Genomic DNA, 16,537 nt, shown 5'->3' on the forward strand with positions numbered 1-16,537 from the left:
ATACTATTGACCATTTTCTGGAGGTGCTGAGGGTCGATTTCGTTCCACGCCTTCTGAAGGGCTGTGAAATAATTGTCCTTATCATTGACACCATCTTCACCACTTAGTTGTCTAGAATGGCCTACAGGTTTTTCAGTCGGGCTGAGATGAGGATTTTGTGGTGGCCATTCAAAGGATTTTATTTTGCGTGAACGAAAAATAGGCTTTGATCTTGTTAGCAGTATGCGGATCGGATCGTTGTCCTGTTGGAAAACGAAGCTGCTTCGTAGGCCAGTTTTTCCAAGCGATTCCTTCAGGTTATTCTTAAAGGGGGTCTTTGTAGACATGTAGACATCTCATGATTCTGTGAATTCGCACCAGATTTCCAACACCATCCCTAGAAAACCATCCACCCCACCATTACATTGCCTCCTCCATGCTTGGCTGTAGCCTGCAAATGACGTTCCTGCCTGGTTTCATCTACCTTCCGCCACACTCTTTCGTGCCGCTTCTTGTTGAAAATCTCAAATTCCGATTCGGCAGTACTTTTTTCTAAGAGTCTTCGGGTTTGGGTCAGTTGAAATTTTCTCGGAAACATGTTAAATCCGAGCAAATTTCAATCGTTTCAGTTTACTTTTTTTTCTGATAAACGGACGTTTTTTTGTGAATCTATTCTTGAGTCGATGCTCAGCTAGTCTGCGGCGTACGAAGACTTTGAATGACTTTGACTGATAATTTTGGAGATTTCTTCACATGCTGGATGATTCGTTGATCCTTCCGACTATCGGTCTTCCGACGATGGCCTCTTCGGGATATGTCAGCAAGCGAACCGTAAGCTTCGTGCTTATGCACTATTTCACGGACTACTTCCCGACTTCTTTGTAATCTTCTGCTGTGAAATATGCTGCAAATGATCCTAAACAACAAGATTCCGAACTTGCGTGCTGATTTTCCTTCCACCCATTTTGATTTTGTTGAAAACTCTTTGTGGAGACATCAACAATCGACTTTTATGTGCCAATGTAAACAACACTTTGTTTATATCGCGTCAACCGAATCACTGAAAGATTGTAAATAATATCGCACAGCCCTAGCTGTCATGACATGTGGAAACGAGGGGTTACTCAAAGGTTTTGAATGATTTTATATTATTTTGGGGGTGGGCTTTTGATTGTTACATCGCATATTTGCACACTATAAAGAAGTCATGTAAGGAAGTGAAAAAACTCTAACAAAAATGGCAAAACTTGTTAATTACTTGAAATAGTAATAGTTGATATATAATTCTATGAAATTACGGTAGTAGTTTTTGATGATGAGATAGTCCAGAAACTGAGAAAAGTAATAAAAAAAAATAAAAAAAAAATGCAAAGTGGGCGTTTTTATTCCTATCGCTGTATATCTAGTGAGATATGTTTGATTTGAAGTCGGTCAGCATCAACATACAATTTGAATTTAGCGTATGCGGTTACGTTTCCAATAACGTATATTAGTAAAATTAAGGGCGACTGCAGGTGGTATTAAAAATCATCAAACAAAATCTGCGACCAAAGCATTTGTGGTTTGCTTAATTAAAAGCAGGACCAGGGACGCAAAATTATCTTCCCAGCCAACGGCTGCATGGCGGTGGTGTACCAATAACCCCATTCCGCTATTGTCATCAAATGCTATATGATTGGCGAAATATTGGACAACCATAAAGGCCCGGCTTAATTTAATCCCAAATCAAATGAACAATAATAACATGCGCCTATGTGTGGATACAGAAAAATATCCGCGATTGTTCACCTCCCACCGAGTGTAGCTTTTACAAAAACTGTTGATAATACGCATTGATTGTTTCATTAAACGCCAATCGTCAGCCACTTTTTTCCGGTACGGCTAAACTCATCCTATTAAATCCGTGGCTCATCGCGAGTGAGAGAATATCAGCAGCAATAGTCGCATCTTTCAACCGCGAACTGGCAAAGGGCTTACCGGTGGAAAAATGTATCATTATTGTTATATTATCGTTATTATCCTCATTATGATACAACTGATTTACCATCGGTGGCGATCCTGACGCGCGTTCCAATCGACAGCGATGGTGACCGGGCGTTTCGTCGGAAGGGCCGAAGGTAATTGTCGAACAGCCGCTGTCCCCTGCAGCCCACCGCACCTCCAGCAGCCGGCCAACGCAACGGTTTGCTGACTGCTCTGGGTGATGTGTTTTTTAATTAGCTTGTTGCAACATACATATTATAATTGAATTCTAGCCACTGAGCAATGAATCATTATTCTTTCGATTGAAAGCATTATTATTTTTAATTATTAAATTAATTAATTAAATTATTATTATTCACGCTTTCCGAATTGGATCACGGGAGGTGCTCGTGGCCGGCCCGCGCTAGCGGTACATACTGTAATTGGGCGGAGACGGTCGGGTTTTTGTCGGATTCTATCCTAACAAGCACCTGGAAAGTGGCTCATTTGGCGCCCGTCGCGCATCCTGGACCGAGATTGTTCCGTTCTGCGGTTTTTAGGTCGTTAGTGTGGGCCGCCCGGCACAATGGCACTGATGATGAAGTTTAATAGGCTTTGACAGGCACTTATTATTATTGTGATTATTATAGTTTGGCACCTATACCTCTGCGAGCGCGCGGGTGGTGTAGGGTTGGTCACAAATTTCCATGCGGCAATTATTGGCGTAATTTGCACACATGCATGCTCACTTCCAGCAGCAGCAGCAACAACAGCAGCGGATAATTGCGTCCGTACGGATGAAAATATATTTATTAATTGCAGGGAAAAAGAGGAAACACCATATTCAGGGAAAATTTACGTGATGATGGTTTTATTGTCCGAATTAATTTTTTTTTTTTCTCATTATGAATTTCCGTGATATATTTGCCTCAGTGTGGCGATAGTGGGGCTGTTACGTAACCAGTGTAAAAATCAAATATTAATGGGATTCTACGATGAACACAGAGATGTATTTCAGTTATTAATAGTGTAAAAATTGACGTGCAATTTAAACCAAAACTTAAACATGAGAATTGAAAACAAATATGTTACTAGCTTGTGTTTTATTGTTTTTTTCCAGAAATCATTTCACACAGAACCACAAGTAATAACTATTTCTAATTATAATAATTAGATATTATTAATTAATCTATATCTATAAAAATCGATGTCTGTCTGTTTGATTCCTATGGACTCTGAAATTTCTGAACCGATCGACATGAAAATTGGTATGAAGCGGTTTTTGGGTTCGGGGAAGGTTCTTATGATAGTTCGAGACCCCTTCCCCCTCTCTGAGGAGGGGCTCCCATACAAATGAAACACAAATTTCTGCATTACTCGAGAATTAATCAAACAAATGGAACCAAATTTGGCATGTGGAGGTTTTAGGGTACAATAAATGATTCTATCGCAGTAAGATACTCCTCCCCCCTCTCTTAGGGGGGGTTGCCATACAAATGAAGCACAAATGTCTGCATTACTCGAGAATTAATCAAGCAAATGAAACCAAATTAGGCATATGGAGGTTTTCGGGTGCAATAAATGATTCTACGGTGGTTAGATACTCCTCCTCCTCTGTTAGAGGGGGTAGCCATACAAATGAAACATAAATTTCTGCATTACTCGAGAATTAATCAAGCAAATGGAAACAAAATTTGGCATGTGGAGGTTTTAGGGTGCAAGAAATGTTTTTATGGTAGTTAGACACTGCTCCCCCTCTCTAAGGGAGGAGTACCAAACAAACGAAACACTAATTTCTGTATAACTCGACAACCAATCAAGTAAATGGAGCCAAATTTGATATGTGAAGGTTTCATTTATTTATTTATTTATTTATTTGCCATCTTTGATCACAGACTACACAGACTATTTAGACATTCTTAATTCTATCTTTAAAAACTAGTCTACTTATATTGAAATCAAAAATATCGTGCACATCGTTAAAATACCTACAGCATCTAACTAGCGGATTGTTATATCCGTATGTAGTACGGTATCCTTGAACCCTGAGAAAGGAAGTGCTTCGGAGTTGGCGGTTCGGAACGTGAATATTTATATTTTGCAGTATGCTGCCACAGTCCATGTTGTTGCTTGGTACGTCGTAGATGAACAGTCTTTGCAGAAAACTACGCCGGCTCGACAGAGTTTGAAGTCCGATGAGCGCGCATCGATGTTCGTTAGACGGTAGATTGTCGGGATTTGTCCATGGGAGTCCATTTCTTACGAAACGTTTCTGGATTTTTTCGATACGTGTTACGTGCACACTGTGATACGGGGCCCAGATTTGCACTCCATACTCTAGCACGCTGCGAACCAGAGAACAGTGAAGTGAGTTCATGGCATGTACGTCGTCAAACTGCGCTGTATTTCTTCTCAGGAAGCCAAGCATGGAGTTTGCTTTAGTGATTGTCGTCGATATGTGCTCGTTGAATCTCATTTTCCTGTCTAAAAGTAGCGCAAGATTCTTGATAGAGCCTACTCTCACAAGCGTTGATTCATTCATTGAATATTCGAACGTGACCGGTGTTCGACTTCGGCTGAAGGTGATGATTTTGCATTTGGCTGGGTTTGCCAACATTCCGTTCATCTTACACCACGATGACAGGCATTCAATATCAGATTTGAAGATCGGGGTATGAATGCTAGCTACCAAGACTCAGGAAAGACGCCGTCAAGAAATGATCGATCAAAAACAGAAAGTGGGTTATATCTATGATATAACCGCAATGGTGACGTAGGACTATCGTTGATTTTAGTGATCATTTGTTTGAAGTTGAATTTGACTTCATTCTGAATGAAAGAATAAATGAATACTTGGGGGACTTCGAAAACGAGAGCGTTACGTTGGAGGTACAAGGTTTTATGCATCCAATATTGGATACGAAAATGTCCTACTGATGGAGAAGAATAATCTTCAGAAGCTTTCCTGCTAATTGCACTTGATTGAAAAATCACAGAACTAAAGGTATTTGGTCGCATTATTATATGGATAGAAAACATTAAAATAAATTCGTTCGCTTGCATGTAATTTTCAATTCCAAGGGGAACTGGCTGATTATTTTGCAGCAACGACATCTTTACGGATTCTCCTCGATTCTTCTCGAAATCCACCAGTGGTTAATGCTAACTCAATAATCACCTGTTGATTGCACTTGATTGAAAAAACACACAATTAATTGTATTTGGTCGCAGTATTAAATGGATAGAAAACATTACAATAAACTATTTCGCTTCAATGTAATTTTCAAGTCCAAGGTGGACTGGCAGATTATTTTACAGCAACGATCACTTCTTTACGGATTCTTCTCGATAACCAGCGAACGTAAGTTGCACGCGTGTATGCGTGTGGCAGTTGCTTCGATACCTCAAGCGGAACCAATTTTCGATGTTGGTACTCTCTCGGTCGTCTTCTCTTCTCCTTCTGATGGATCGGCTTTTCTGCCCTCCGTCACAGTTCCACACAAACTGCATGTATTTCAGGTCAGGTCAGGCCAGGTAATGAATCCCTCGATCCCTCGCCGTCCAGCTCGTCCAGCACGTTCAGCTCGTTCAGTAACGATGTTGTCTTGTCGTTGTCCTCACGAAAAATGAATACGTTTCACCACCAGAATATGGCTTAAGTATGCTTTTTGTGCGTGATTGAATCGAGAGAAGGTGTGGTTTACGATGGCAATTCAGAAGGCAAACTAGAGGGGACTGAACTCTCTGAGTTTGAAACTTTCAACGACTGAGCAATAATCGATTGAAAATTATATAATTTTCACGATGCGAAACATTTTCCGTTGCGCGCGCATACAATATTGGATACGAAAATGTTCTACTGAATGAATATTTTTCAGAAGCTTTCCTGTTAATTGCGATTGATTGAAAACCCACAAAACCAAATGTATATGGTTGCAGTGTTATATGGATGGAAAACATTAGATTAAACTCTTTCGCATCAATGTATTTTTCAATTCCCAGGGGAACTGGTAGAGTATTTTTCAGCAACGATTAGTTCTTTCCTGATTTTCCTTGATACTCGAAGCCCACCAGTAGTTAATGCTAACTCGATAACCACCTGTTAATAGCACTTGATTGAAAAATATTTAGTCGCAGTGTTACATGGATAGAAAACATTTAAATGAACTCTTTCGCATGAATGTATTTTTCAGTAACGATTGGATCTTTCCGGAATTTTCTCGATGCTGAATGGCATCCAAACGAAGAGTTCCGCGTGTGTATGTGTGTGTGGCGGCTGCTCCGATCTCTTCCCGGGGAACCGTTTGTGGCATCACTCTCCTCCTGATGGATTCTCTTCTGGCCTAAGATGTACAAACAGGCTCTTGGTGACACCGTTCATCCGCGCTTTCATGATAAACGAAGAGCTCCACCACAATAGCGACAACATGCTCCAATCGCTGTTTAATCATAACTGAGTGGACTTCCGAGCGGCGCTCCGAGCGGCTTATATACCGATTGATGATTTCAATAGCTTGTTTTGAAAGCAATTTTAAGACTATTGAAACAAGTTTTTGGATCAAAAAGTAACAATTATATAACACGTAGACATTTTATCTTTCGGATGAAGTGTTTATCATAGCAGTTCGTTCAGTTGTTTAGGAGCTATTAACGCTCAAAATCTCGATCTCCGGCGTAACACTTTCGTTTTCGAAACTTTGATTTTATACCCCGGTATAGAAATGAAAGACGTAGTCCTACGTCAAAATAAACTTCACAGGGGTGGTCAATGATACAGCACAATTCCTAATGAAGGAAGGTGAAACTCGATCCGGACCAGGACCTTTCGAGGCGTCAACAGAAGAGAGGGCTTTGAGAATATCGTCGTGGCTGAAAGTGACTTGCTGCAGACGAATATCTAAACTCGGCAAGTTATCGATGTATTCGGTGTAGAAGTTGTAGCCTGATCGACTTCGTAAACGGTTCGGAAGAATTCCACAAAGAGGTTAGCAGAGGTAGCAGCGTCAGAGGAGCTTTGACTACAGTATGTAACGTCCACTGGAATACTTGCTGAGACTTTTCGGGAATTTACGAAATTCCAGAAAGATGGATTTATCCTGAAACTACTCTGCACATTGTTAATGTACTGCCGAATGCTAAGTTCATGTAAACCACTATACTCGGCTGCAGCCAACTGTACAGCAGATTTATTTGCAGCTGTTTTGAAGCGGAAATAACGTTTCCGAGCTTTTCGCAGACGGTTACGCAGATTACGGAGTTCTGAATTCCACCATGGTTGTGTGAAATTTAGGGAAGGCTTACATCTTTTAACAGGAACGGTGTCTTGAATTATTCGATATATGTTGTCGTAGAAGACAGAGACGGCTGCATCAATGTCAGAGAGGTCAAGAAGCTCTGTCCAATTCAACAAGTCGATTCGCTCGTTGATAGCGTTTAAATCAAACCGTACAAAGTCATACTCACTGTGAGCTGCTGGAACACCGGGCGGACGGATCTGGCCAGGTGAATGGACGTCAAGTTTTAAAAGTAACGACTTATGATGATCGTCGATTTTTAAAATAGCAGATGGTGGATCAAACAGCTCAATGCCGTCTGAATCGCTAACGAGTACCACGTCAAGTAAATTGCCATTCACATTGACTAGAGCATTGATTTGCTTGAGTCCAATGGACAAAATGGACTCGACAAGAGCAAGTTCTTGTTCAGACAATGCATTGAGTGGCAACAGGCCGTTGATGTCTTCTTCGAAATTCCACACTAAATTTGGTAGGTTATAATCACCCACGACGATAGTTGAATCATGAGGCTTTGCCATATCTATAAGTTGTTGTACAGACTCGGCGTGCTTGGTATAAATATCCAGATGGTTATTGGGACGAATATAGATGCAGCATAGGAAGAGCGATCGATGTAGAAGAACAATTTGTACGAGGCTCTCACTGTCTAACAGATGCACAGATTTGCAATTAAGTCTGGGATTGATAGCAATCAAAACGCCGCCACCACGTTGAAATGAGTTGGTGCGAGAATTCCGATCACAACGATAGATTGTATAGTTAGCTGCCAACTCGGTATTCGCAATGTCGAAATGAAGCCACGTTTCGGTGAAAATTACCACATCGAAATCACAGGAGAGCAACGAGTGAAGCAAAGCGTTCGTTTTAGTACGTAAACCACGAACATTTTGATAATAAATGGTCAAGTAATCACGAGTGCTGATTGAGGTTGGCAGGATTGTTACGTCGACGTTACTCCCGGGTCGGCTATTGGCACAGGTTTCCCAAAATGCCGTGTGGAGGTGCCATTGTCCACGAATTCGCGAAATTCAATTCCTTGCGGCCAGGGATGCCACATATACAGAGTATTCAGTATTTTACAGATTTTTCGCCATATTTCAGATACAGAATCTGTATATACACAATTACAGATTTTCAGCAAAGATACAGAATTTACAGATTTTTTTAAAATTCAATAAATTATTATTATATTTAAAAATATTAAATTTATTACAGTGCATACATAGATACCTTGATTTATAAAAATGTTGAACGCAACGCAAAGAGATGGCTTTCATTGGAGGCAGTTGTTAAGCGAAATCTTGAACGATTTGAAGAGCTGAAACTTTTCGTTCCAAGTATGACCAAGTATGACGATCCTATGACTAAACCGGTTATGCTGTTCCTAAACTTTGTGCTACCGTTCACGTCAATCGCGCTTTTCAATCAGGAAGGCTTCGATTTGCGAACCTTATAATGAGACAATAATGTTATTGTTGATCATGTTGCTCATGGGTAACTTATGTTTGGAGAGTTACGTGCAACAATTCGCTGATGCTGACCTTGATGTGAAAGATTTTGAAAATATTCTGAAGAAGCCTGAAGATGCTTGCGTTGTTATCGGTGCAGAAGAAAAAGGATTGGATGGAGCTGAGAAGTTGATTTTTAAATCGATTCGTCGTGTCTTCTATATTGAACTCGCGATACACTGCGGCCTCGATAAACCCTCAAAATTTTGTCAAACTACCAAACCTTGATGATTTGATGCGCTAGTTTCCTCAGTTCGTTGAAGCAGGTAATAGATAAGGCTTGGATAATGAATTCAGGCTACTCAAGTCGAATATTATGGGGTAAAAATTGAGTGATTCAGATATAACTATATGGTCCCAGCTATTGGATGTAAAAAGGCGTGATGTTGAGCGAATATGTTTGTATCAAAATGTCAATAACAATTACAAGTCCGGAAATCGGTTGGCTCCCACAATTATGGACTCTATTTTAAAAGCGAAGAACTATGTATCGGCTCAAGGAGGAGCGACTTCAAGAATGAAGTCGAAGGAAAATTAGAAGACAAAGTTCAACAAAACCATGCATAAACATCATACAATTCAGAGGAGAAAAACTTTTCTATAATTTATTTTGTTGTATTGACACGACTTTAACAACCTATAAATAAGAAAAAAAAAGTTCAAAGTGAAAATAAACCTTTATTTTCATTTTTTCCCTTAACTTTTCGATGCAGATTTTTAATACAGTTTTTTTTGACAAAAAATACAGGTATACAGATTTTTTTAGAAAATTTTACAAAAATTTACACAGAAATCCATTGCCTCCATCTTCCAGTTTTGGTTAGTTCCCAACATAAACGACACAAACGTTTTAGGGGGGAACGGAACCATAGAAACGGTGAATAGACACTCCTTCCTCCTTTCAAAGGGAGGGGGGTCTGCCATACCAATGAAGCATAAATATATGAATAACTCGAGAACTAATCATGCAAACAGAGCCAAATTTGGCATGTGGAGGTTTTAGGAGGCAAGAAATGTTTCTAAGGTGATTCGAAACTCCTCCCCCTCTATAAGGGGAGGCTGCCATACAAATGAAGGATCTGATATTATAATGACGAGTTTTTGTAGAAATAAAAGGAGTTTTATAGTAAAAGGTAATTTTGAAGGGTAGATTAGAAAATCAATCATTGAACAGTTCTGCGATTGGATCCATAAACGTGCGCTTAGTAAGAAAACATGGATGTGATAACAAAAAGTGGTTTTGGGCGGGAAGAAGTTTGCCGGGCCAGCTAGTTTTAAATAAAAAAAATCAACACAAATTATTTTTTTTAACACATAATGATAAATGTTTAGTTTGAATTCTGTAGTTTTTTTCGTTTATATCTCGAAATCGAAATTCTATCCGATAAATGACTGTTTCATATGAACTCCAAATAACAAATAACAAATAACTCGGCCCGATCGTTTCGTGGCCATAAACATGGATTGCTAGCAGAATTCATAGTTGGTTCTTCGTTATAAACAGTTATAAAAATTGCAACCTGACAAAATTCGACAATGAAACTCCCAGTTCAAGATTCAAAACTTTATCAAACTCACATCAGCATCTAAACTGTTTTGGACAGAATCGACGAGTCACACGACACCAATTAGCTTATTTTTTGCAGCAACTGCCAACAAATCCAATGTTACTTAGCATCCACCCGGATGCAGCCATTGTGCTGGCTGGTGCCTCTAGATTGTGTTCTATCGTGGGATTTAGAAAAATAGACCTGCTTCTCGTGTGTGCGGTCCGCAGCTGCAGCAGGATTGGTTCGATTGACTTCTCTAATGCTTTTGTTATCGTTTGAAATGTGAGAGAGAAGAAGGTGGAACCGAGGCTCTTTCCACTCCGCGCACTTGGGAAAACGAGGGCGAGTACAGGGCGCACGAAACATGATCCGCCGAGCGGAATGAAAAACACCATACACAGCGTATTGGCGGCAGCTCGAATTGAGCCGAATTGAGTCCTGCTATGATTCGAAACCAACCAAACTAGCCCCGAACGTGTACTGTTAGACTGGACGTTGATGAACAGGACCCACTCCACTCCGGTGTTCGACATCCGACGGGGGAGGGTTTTCTGCAGGTTCTCCGTACGAATGATGGTAGTTTTGCAATTGAGTAGACTCGAGTTGCATTAAACTAACAACCTACCAACAGCCGAATTGCAGCACCAGCACCCGCAGCAGCAGCGTCGTTCGTTTGTGAAAATTGCACCACATCATCAAAACACGTATAGGTTCAGCGCTGAGCGCTGTACTATTGGCTTTGAATATTCACTTTTTAGGGATAACGTTTAGAACGATCCATTCGGGATGGTGGGCTTCGGTTTGTGCAACGCTTAGATGCAAGGATACGCTCAAATTAGAACAACTGACTTGCGGGCCGCGGCTAGTCAAATTGCGCCCCCCCGAAAAAAAATCGTCGAAACATTTCGGCAAATAGAGAATGTGTACGCGGCTCACCGTGGATCTCGTTAAAAGTTCTATTTTCTCGAAAGTTGACCAATTGGCTGCCATCGTTACAGTCCTACGTTTGTTTTTTTCTCTCCCCACTGTGGATTGATGTGATGCAGGAAGTGCATGGGATGGTATTCATATTGTTCCCGAGATTCTAAATACTATTTGGTCAATGATAATATAGTGAACAAAAAACAAATTGTTACAATAAATTGTTCTAAAAAATTCATATATACATAAAATTTGTAAGGCGGGATATAGCCATAAGAGGAACTGATCATTTCCTTCCCAGCAACACGGTGCATATCCGCCTTCGCTCCTGCATGTGCATCGTATTCCCCAAACTGCACAATCGAAACGTGATTCTCGCCGAATGTTCGCCTCCTCTCTGTGCCCACAGAACTCATAGAATGAAACGGGGAAGTAGCTTGCGAAGCAAATGCAAATCGAAATGATTAAATTCAATTCACAAGTTTGTTTGCCATTATGTCCAAATCAAAATAATTGGGTGCCACGTAGCAGCTCCTCTGTGTTTGGCAAGGTATGAACCCTTTTTTTCTCGCACCTTGCGGCCGCGGTCTGGCGAAACTGCCAATAACGAAGGACTTGGCCAAATCCAGTGTGTTGTTGCTGGCGTTGTTGGTAGTCCTGGTGGAGAGCGCTGCAAATGCAATTGCAAGGGGTCGCCCCCAGTTTATCACACCGACGATGGTCCGCTCGATTTCGGCCTCATCGCGCTCCGTTTTCGCCGTTGCCGCGCCACTTTATTTATTTGCTGTTATGCAGTTTTATAAATAAATTAGACACATTCAGTCAGGCTCACAACGGTATCGAAACAATCAATTTTTCTCTTCTGGTTCACTGATTTCTACACACATATCCACGTCTCCGGTGATTGGAGTCCGGCTTGAGGACGTTGGGATGCTTTTATCCTGATTGACGAAGGCGTTGGCAGCGAGTCGGAATTATTCATCATATTTTCAGCTTCATGCTCCATCGAACACTGCGCACATTTTTGTGACGGTCTCCTGCTCTGGCTATATCCAGCCATCTCCCGGGAGGAAGTGGGTGTTCCGTGTTTGGATGTGTATCAGCAATACATCGTTGAAACAATTGTTATTGTCGGTAGTGCTGGACGGAGCTACCGGATTCGGTGCTGATGCGATTAAGTGTCTGCAGTGATTGGTGCAGATTTATCTCATCCTTCAATTGGCATGTATCGTAGACATACGGGCAGGGTTGAAATTGGGGCGAAGATGCCACATGGAAAGTATGACACGAAAACAATTCATTATTCCCCAACTGAACTTAAAATCGCTAGATTCTATTGCGTAAATTTTATATAGACACATACTCTGTGAAATCATGATCTATTAAAACTCTAGCCATCCATGATAATTTTCAGGCAGAAAGTTCATGTGAAATTCTAGAATAAGTGACACAACCATTCGTCTATTTTAATGGCTCTTTCCTCAAACGAAGTATAAACCCTCTATAAGGCCGTGGGAACTATATTGCCACACAAAACAATTGTACTTAACCAAAGACTTCTGTCAGCGTTGACGGCATTGAGCTTCGTATTAAGAAATATGGGAGTAGGCATGACAATATGGGTTTGCAGAAGAAACGGACACACTTTTAAAATAAAAATTATAATGAAAATTATATTTCTCAAATCAATTTAGTACTCTATTTAAAAGAAAATCACTTTTGCTTGCATACAACAATTGTGTCTAAAGATAATTTTATATTATAATGGTAAATTTTGGTGAGAATATCTGAAAATTCATAAAAAATAGTTTAAATTGGGGTCAAAACAATGTACTTCTAGTAGGTAAATAACGCAAAAAAAAATTTCATTCAAGTTTTAATAATTGATATAACCACAAGGTTGACGTTGGCTTAATAATCAATTGAATTTCTTCAATTAGCAATAATCCCACCTCGGATGTTCCTCATTGGGTACGATATCGCCGCTGCGCTGAACTATCCTTTGTGTGTATTGATTGAATTATTGAATAAACTAGTGAATGAATGAAACTTTTTACGAATTCAATTGCAAACCAATCCCAATTGAAATCAATTCATGCATTATGGTAGTAGTTATCGCAGCAAACAATTATCAACATTTTGCCTGATCATCAAACGGTATGCGTAAAAGTTCAGTGAGCTGGCGACATGATGAGATATATTGCAATGCAGTCTTGAATAATCGAGCCAAAGCGTTGCATTTGTACCCTCTTTTGTAAACCGCGTTAGCAAAACTAATTCCGAAGTGTAAAAATGCATAGGGGTATAAAAGTATTGCCGACTTGAATGTATCTGAAATGCCGATTTCCTCTGGCTCCATGGTTTAGAAATCTGTGTTAGGGAAACATTCCGATTTCCAGAAACGCAGACCAGTACAAAAATACCAGTAGTTTGTATCTATTTTGCAATGCCGATTTTTCCTGGCTCCATGGATTTGAAGTCTGTGTTAGGGAAACATCCATCCATTCCAGCGATCGTATCTCAATCGTTGCGCAATCATAACTGAGTGAATCCCCGAGCGGCACTTGCTTATATACCGATTGGTGTGATTTCTATAGCCTGTTTTAAAAGCAATTTTAGGGCTATTGAAACAAGTTTTTGGATAAAAAAGTAACAAGTATATCACGCGTAGACATGATATATCTTTCGAATGAAGTGTTTATCATACCATTTCGTTCAGTTGTTTAGGAGCTATTAATGCTCAAAATCTCGTTCTCCGGCGTAACGCTTCCAATTTCAAAACTTTGAATTTACACCCCAGTATAGAAATGAAAGACGTAGTCCTACGTCAAAACTGTCTTATGGCCGACTAATCTGATAGTGAATAGTTGGCCACATACAAACTAATGTCGCATCCAGATGTCGACTCCATTCCGCCGCCAACGCGAATAGGTATCTGGCAGTACACCAATTATTCAGGGCTGCTAAAAATGCACGATATAAATTTTGGAGTCATTTTTATGTAATAAAACACAATTCAGATGCAATTTCAAACAAATGATTACAGAGCCAGCAGTAGCCCTACACTATGTTCATCTTCCATACGACCAGGTGATGATCTTGCTGCTTTGTGTCATTGTAAACAAACAATGCTTCAATTTATATTCTAGTGTGTAGGTATTGGTGACTACCATACACTGCATGATTTTCATATGTGTGTGTGCAAGCGCTGAGCGTAAACGAATGTTTTCGTATTTTCAACTGTCAAGTTTCTATAAGACCAGTTACATTTTTCATTGTTTTTGCTGTTTTGATCAATTAAATCTGGAAAGGAAGACAAATCGATGCATTTCACCGAGAAAATGTTGGTATCAGAGATATTTCTCGTAGGATTGGACGATCCCATCAGTTAGTGCTCAATTATTTGGCGAATCCTCAAGGATACGGTAAAACGGAGAGAGCTTCGCCTAAATCGAAGCTCTCTGACCGGGATAATAGCGGGAAATAGCTGGAACAGGTTCGAATATCTCAAAATCGCATTTGCCAATAAAGCAATATTTCAACTACTGAACTGCTCGGGTGACAATTCGTCAAATTTTGGTAAAAAATCCTCACATAAAGAGAGCTTAAAAGGTTAAAACTCCTCATCTTACACCATCTCACATCGGAAGACGTCTGAGTTTTGCCAAAGCTCACATGAACCGACAGTGGAACATGATATGTTGTGGCAAATAATGTTTCCAAAAGAATACATTTTGCTATATACCATAGGTTATCTTCACTGACGAAAAAAGTTTAATTTGGATGGTCCTGATGGTTTTCAACAGGTACAAGCGTGATTTATGAAAGAAGGAACAGTATTCTTCAACTAGGAATTTTGGTGAAGGCTTGTGCATGGTTTGGGCGGGATTCTGTGCAACCGAAAAGCTCAAGATAGTTTTCACATCATTCAAGGATTACACACATGTTCTGGAATCCTCTCTCCTACCGTTTTTGTGTGGATATCGTCACAAAAAATTCACATTCATGCAAAACAATGCTACTATTCATACCAGCAAGTAAACTAAGCAATGGATTAAGGACCAAAAACTTAATTTTTTAGACTGGCCGGCTCGCTCTCCCGACTTGAATCCTGTTGAATAAACTTAGGAAAGATCCTTGTACGCAGATTTTACACTGTTGAAAAACGGTACACCACGACTGAAGCGCTCAAGGTCACAATTTCGGAAACATGGAAAAATAACGAGAAATCCGTTCAGCAGAATTTGGTAAATAGTATTCCAACACGAATTTTCAAGGTTATTAGTCGAAATAACAAGGTTACCAATTATTAACATGTAAATCAGCCGATCGTTTTGAAATTTTCATTGATAATACTTATGAATTTTAAAGTGGTCTTATAGAAACTGGACAGCTGAAATTATCATTTTTAGGCACAATAAATACACAAACAACTATTTGAAAGGAATTTACGTTAAATATACTTAATTCTAAGCATTCAACAATGTATGAATGTATCTCGTTGAAATTCTAACTGTTTGTTAACCGAAATAGAATCAGGGTGGTCTTATAGAAGTTGGACAGAGTGTACGTTATAACCTTGCGGTTATATCACAGATATAATCCATTTCTATTTTTTTGAATTGTGTATAATAATATACACAATTGTGTATAATTGTGTAATTCTAATTTTAATTTTTTTCTTAGTAAGTCTATATAAAAAATATATTTTTCTCGCGCACTTGAATTATTGTTTTGATTTTTGCATAACCAAAGGTGGAATAAAAGGATTTTACAAGGCAGCGGGAAACAGTGTTTTTGGGGTTAACGGGCAGTGGCTACTAAATTGCCACCAATTTTTCCAACTGTTTCAACAGTTTATTTTTTGACGTAGCACTACATCTTTGATTTCTATATAGATGGGTCGCTCTACGAAAAATGTAATGACAAATTTGGAGATTTCATATGCAGTAAAACAAGTGAGCAAAAGAGGTGTGTTTTGCGAACGAATGCAAAAGTAAATCATAAATTATGCATTCTTTCTTTCAGCTTGTGCAATAATTCGTGATATCAAACAAATTAGACATCCAGTCAATGTATAGGAATAATGCAGATCGTGAAGATGGCTGAAGTTCCATAGAAAATCATTATTTTAGCGATATCAAGGCGATATTGGCATGGCCCGCAGTATCAGTGTGTGTGACGTGAAATATAGTCTGCAAACGAAGATTATTTCACCGAAAAAGCTACTACTCCCGATGATTTAGAATAAGAATAAAAATAAGAATAAGACAATCTGAAGAAATCACAATATTGACGGGCGGACAGAGAGAACACCACA

General features: G+C 39.6%; 1 non-coding gene across 1 annotated transcript; it reads right to left on the reverse strand.

Annotated features, from left to right (window-relative positions):
• Positions 1–13,080: 13,080 nt before the first annotated feature.
• On the reverse strand, positions 13,081–13,214 carry LOC129780982 (U4 spliceosomal RNA). Its single transcript, XR_008744053.1, has one exon. It is a non-coding gene; the product is annotated as a U4 spliceosomal RNA (small nuclear RNA).
• Between the last annotated feature and the right edge of the window lie 3,323 nt (positions 13,215–16,537).

This window comes from Toxorhynchites rutilus, chromosome 3 (genome assembly GCF_029784135.1).
Source record: "Toxorhynchites rutilus septentrionalis strain SRP chromosome 3, ASM2978413v1, whole genome shotgun sequence".
Classification (NCBI taxonomy): Eukaryota; Metazoa; Arthropoda; class Insecta; order Diptera; family Culicidae; genus Toxorhynchites; species Toxorhynchites rutilus.